Source organism: Pongo pygmaeus, chromosome Y (genome assembly GCF_028885625.2).
Source record: "Pongo pygmaeus isolate AG05252 chromosome Y, NHGRI_mPonPyg2-v2.0_pri, whole genome shotgun sequence".
NCBI classification, from domain to species: Eukaryota; Metazoa; Chordata; class Mammalia; order Primates; family Hominidae; genus Pongo; species Pongo pygmaeus.
This window is the reverse complement of record NC_072397.2, coordinates 26,969,424-26,975,428: the sequence shown is the minus strand read 5'-3', so window position 1 is coordinate 26,975,428 and position 6,005 is coordinate 26,969,424.

The window sequence follows — 6,005 nt, the reverse complement described above, 5'->3', positions numbered from 1 at the left end:
TTTTCACAGAACAATGAGTAAAGAGGGTGAGTGTCACTTTATAAAGATACTCATAAAAAATTATAAACAACAAAATCTTAGAAGCAGTTTCTAATAAAATTGATTTTTCTAATGTCACTATGCATTAATAATTTTTGTTTTCTTAAACATAATTGTACAACTTATTAACCAAAACAAAATCCATACTCCATCTGGCTCCAAAATCTAAGCAGAAAAAATAATCATAATACATTTTTCACCTAGTACATTTTTGGAACCAATACCTTTAATTTAATAAGTGTTTGTAATGTAGCATATACATTATCAGTGAAAATTTTCTTTTCACACTTTTCCCTCTGTGGTGAAGAAACACATTAGTTTGATGTAATGTGATCCAGTGATTTTTTGTTGTGCTTTTGTAGTCTGTGCTTTTGGGGTCATAGAATTGAGTTTTCAAAAATACAATTAAACTAAAAATAAGAATTACCACTTAATCCAGCTACTCTACTTCCAAATATGTACTCAAAGTTTATAAAATTAACATGTCAATGAGATATCTGCACTTCTATATTCATCTCAGTGTTATTCATAACAGCCCAGATATGATAACAACCCAAGTGCTCATCAATGCAGCAACAGATAAAGTGTGGCACATATACACAATGAGATATACTGTACATCCTTAAAAAAAGGAGAAAGATCTTTTATTTAATTGTGACCAAATGAATGGAATTAGAAGATATTTTGCTCAGTGTAATAAGAGAGGCACAGAAAGACAAGTATACAATGATCACAATTATATGTAAAATCTAAAAAAGTTGAACTCATTCAAACTGTGAATATGCCAGATGTGGTGGCTCATGCCTGTCACTCCAGCACTATAGGAGGATGAGGTGGTGGGATAACTTGAGGTCAGAAGTTTGAGGCCACAGTGAGCCATAATTGTGTCACTGTACTTCAGCCTGGGCAATGCAGCAAGGACCTGACTCTTTCTACAAATACACAAAAAGTAGAGATTGGAGTGTGGGGTGGTGATGGGAGTGGATAGAGAAAGGATAACAAAGGGTAACAAATTTCAGTGAGACAGGAAGAAGTTCTGGTGATCCTTTGCAACAAATGGTGATCACAGTTAATAAATGTCAACTTCAAAATTGTTTAATAAAACAAGGTCAGGCATGGTGTCTCATGTCTGAAATCCCAGACTTTGGGTGGCCATGGAGGGAGGATCCTTAGAGGTCAGGAGTTCAAGACCAGCCTGGCCAACACGATGAAACACTGTCTGTACTGAAAATATAAGAATTAGCCAGGTTTGGTGGCATGCACTTCTCACCCCAGCTACTCAAATGGCTGAGGCAAGACAATAATTTGAACTCCGGAGGTGGCAGTTGAAATGGGCTGAGTTTGCACCGGTGCACTCAAGTCTGGGCAACAGGAGCAAAACTCTATCTCAAAAATACAGATTGTTTAAAATGTAGAATTTATATATTCTTACCACAAAGAAAGAAATGGTATGTATGTGAGGTAATGGATATGGTAACTAGCCAAATATAATTATTTTGCAATATATCCATGCATTATAAAATCACTTTGTGTCCCATAAATATTTATATTTTTTAATTTAAAATATACATTTTAAAAGAATGAATTACAGTTAAAATAAACTTGTCTTGATATACACAGACAGTAATACATGCTAAAGTTTTCTTCTATTTTGAATATTTGGCTTCTGTTATTTCTTGAGGAAACAATAACCATGGGAAGGGATGAAGAACACTAAAGCTTAATGTTGTATAATTTACATTTTTTTGTTGTGGTTGGTCTTTCTCCTTTTTTTCTTTCCACCAAACAATGGTGACAACTTTCTTATTCACACTTTCTTTGTGTTTCTTTCTCCTGAGAAATCACCACCAAAAACAAAACATCTATAGATTTGTGTGTATTTTTTACTGCTCCTTGTTATGGCCCTCTTTGCCTTTGCTTTGAATTTCCCAGCTTCTTAAAACACGGATTTGCTTATTATTTGTTGTCTCCTTGTACCATTACTTCTTCATTCTACTTGCAGGATCATTTCTTTTTATTTTAGTTTAGTTTAATTTTTTTGAGAGAGAGTCTCTGGCACAATCTTGGCTCAATGCAACTTTAGCCTCTTGGATTCAGATGATTCTCCTGCCTCAGCCTCCTGAGTGTCTGCTATTACAGGCATGCACTACCATGCCTGGCTAGTTTTAGAATTTTTAACTGTATTGGGGTTTCACTTTGTTGCCAAGGCTGATCTCAAACTGACCTCAAATGATCCGCCCCATCAGCCTCCCGAAGTGCTGCAATTACAGGTGTGAGATGCCACACCCAGTTTGATCATTTTCTTTACTGGATCTACAACCTGCTTGTCTGAGTCCCAGATATGCCACTGTCAACTCATTTATTTATTTTCTTCGATAGGGAGACTCATGGAAAGAGTTGGCCCTGAGAAGGTTTAATTTTATTTTTCTTAACTCTCCTTTCTTAAGGCATTTACCCTGTTTTTAGAATCATATCTTCTACTTGTCACTGAATCCCATATATCACTTGTCTGTTGCATATTACGCAAACAGTCATGTGAATTTGTAAAACTGATTCACACCCTCATTCTTGAAATACAATTTTGCTTTGGATTACGTGACTCAACTTTCATCTGATTTCTCTATTTAATTGTCAGTGTGCTTTGTTTCATTTTATCTCATAGACGTCTGTTGGTTAGACCACTAAGGTAACTACACAGAATACCTCTTTCTCCTTCCCTTTCCCCTTTCCCTTTTCCCTTCCCTTTTTCTTTTCTTTCCTGTTTCTAAGAACGTGTTCTGTGACACAGTCTGCAATGCAGTAGTGAGACCTTGACTCACTCCAGCCTCAAATTGCTGGGCACAAGCAATTTTCCTGCATTGGTCTCCTCAGTAGCTGAGACTAGAGATGCACACCACCACACCTGGCTTTTTTTTTTTTTTAATTATAATTTAGGTTTTATGGTACATGTGCGCAATGTGCAGGTAAGTTACATATGTATACATGTGCCATGCTGGTGTGCTGCACCCACCAACTCGTCATCTAGCATTAGGTATATCTCCCAATGCTATCCCTCCCCCATCCCCCCACCCCACAACAGTCCCCGAAGTGTGATGTTCCCCTTCCTGTGTCCATGTGTTCTCATTGTTCAGTTCCCACCTATGAGTGAGAATATGCGGTGTTTGGTTTTTTGTTCTTGCAATAGTTTACTGAGAATGATGATTTCCAATTTCATCCATGTCCCTACAAAGGACATGAACTCATCATTTTTTATGGCTGCATAGTATTCCATGGTGTATATGTGCCACGTTTTCTTAATCCAGTCTATCATTGTTGGACATGTGGGTTGGTTCCGAGTCTTTGCTATTGGGAATAATGCTGCAATAAACATACAAGTGCATGTGTCTTTATAGCAGCATGATTTATAGTCCTTTGGGTATATACCCAGTAATGGGATGGCTGGGTCAAATGGAATTTCTAGTTCTAGATCCCTGAGGAATCGCCACACTGACTTCCACCAGGGTTGAACTAGTTTACATTCCCACCAACAGTGTAAAAGTGTTCCTATTTCTCCACATCCTCTCCAGCACCTGTTGTTTCCTGACTTTTTAATGATTGCCATTCTAACTGCACACCTGGCTTTTTATTGATGTTGTTTTGAGACAAAAGCCTCTTAAATTTTAAACCTGTGGTTCTAAGGAATTCAACCAGTGATATGATCTCTGAGTTTCTATACATTGTGCTTTCTTTTTACTAGTGACCCAAGATTAAGACAGCCAAATTTAAAGCTTCCCCTGAACTTCTTTACACTTTCTACATGCCTCTCTCTTCCCACATTTTTTTTCCTAAAGCACATCATCTATATAACATAAAAGCTGGAGATATTCCAAATACAATTATTTTCCCTCATCTCTTTCATATTTTATCTATAACAATATTTTATCTATTATCTACCACCTACAATTTTTTTTCTTGTTGCTGTTTATGCATTAAAGGTGAGGTCATCATTTATTGTTCCCTAAATGATAGTATCAACATCTTAATTTACTTCCTTCTTCTGTGTTACCCTGTTCAATTTGTTGTTCATTGAGGGTCTGGAATAATTCTACTTTTCAACGAATGAAACATATCTCTTTTCTCTTTTTTTCTGTTCTTGTTCCTTTCTGCTTTACTATTAACTGTTACTTTATGAAGTGAGGAGCCATTTCAGCGTTATTTACTGTTATATCCACCATTTTAAGCTAAAATTCTGAGATATAATAACATCTCTCTAAGTGTTAAATATTATAATAAATAATACAACTTTGTAAATTCAGTATTACATTTTTGACCACCAAGTCTATATAGTATTTATGAAACAATGATTTAGTTGACTTGCAGATAAGCTTATGCTATTTTTTCACTCACTCCTTCCATTTCTATCCATCCTAGCTATAAGACATTTAGAGGTGTGAACTTGACATATTCTTCTCTATACTTGAAAGCCTGTTGAAGTTATATGAATAAAGAAATGTATACTCACCATATAATTCATATTAAATGTTTAAAACTTAAGATGTATTTAAATGTTTTTATTACTTAAATGTATCATTACAGCTATCATTTACATTTTTTATTATTCAAAACTCAATACAGGAAACAAATGTGGAAAAATGTCAAGTAATTCATTATTTCTTGTTCCTTTTATCATAGAGGTCACAAGCCTTCTCCTTACTGGTTAGGGTCATATTTCCAGAACAGTCATAACATTTCAATTTTCATTTCCCAGTGAAATCTGAGAAGCGTCTTTTGAATTCTATATTGATATGCCTACATCTACCCAGTGTAATTCTGTCTTCTTAGGAAGGTATGACTCTACAAGATAATAGGATAGTGTCGTAAAATATCACCCTTACATTTAATTATATAAAACACCACTAATGTAATAATAATATATGAGCTGCACATTATGTAGTCTATTTAGAGAGTTAATTTTTACACTCAAATACTTTAGTTAGAGACTGTGAGATTAAACTGGCCCAAGATGGAACTTAATTATTTATAACAACTACCATGTTGTTGTGAAATGAAGTAACTGAACTCTTAATAATTTGGAAAACAATAAAGTCCTATCATTTAAAAGTTGCTAACATAAACCTATATTCTTAACCATTTCTTATGACATGAAAGACAGAATGGCTTTCATGATAATGATGGAAGCAGTGTCAAATAAAATCTTACAAAACAGTCTGGACATGATGGCTCCGGGACTGTAATCCCAGCACTTTGGGAGGCAGAGGCAGGTGGATGACTTGAGGCCAAGAGTTTGAGACAAGCCTGGCCAACATGATGAAACCCCTTCTCTAGTAAAAATAAGAACATTATCTAGGCATGGGGGTGCAAGCCTGTAATCCCAGCTACTCAGGAAGCTGAGACAAGAGATTCCCTTGAACCTGGAAGAGGCTGCAGGGAGCCGAGATTGCACCACTGCCCTCTGGCCTGGGTGAGAAAATGAGACTCCATCTCACAAGAAACCCCTCTGAACATTAAAAAGCAAGGTAGATTTAACAAAGTTTTTATTTTATGCTGTCATTAAAGTTAATTGAGTTAAAACTGAAGAGATATAAGGAAGAGAAAACAACCTCAGACTTGATTTTTGGAGCCCTGGAATCTAATAACTTAACTCAGGGGTGCGTTTAATGAAGAAAGACCTGACCTCTAAGTTTGGGCAAGACAGTATGTGGCATTTTAACTGACCATCATCACCCACTCCATGGCTTCACGGCAACTGTGAGGAAGATGAAATTCTAGATTCAGATTTTGATGCACGTGTGGAAATACGGAGCTTATCTCAAAAAATTGTGGTTGTGTGATTTAAAATGTCTGAGGTTCCGTTGGAGAATATTAGCTCAGAGGCTTTTCTTTAGCCCACCTCAGAGCTTTCTTGGGGGCAGAAGTTGACTCCCAGGAGGCATTTGTGGAAAGGAAATATACTAGTTGGAGCCACG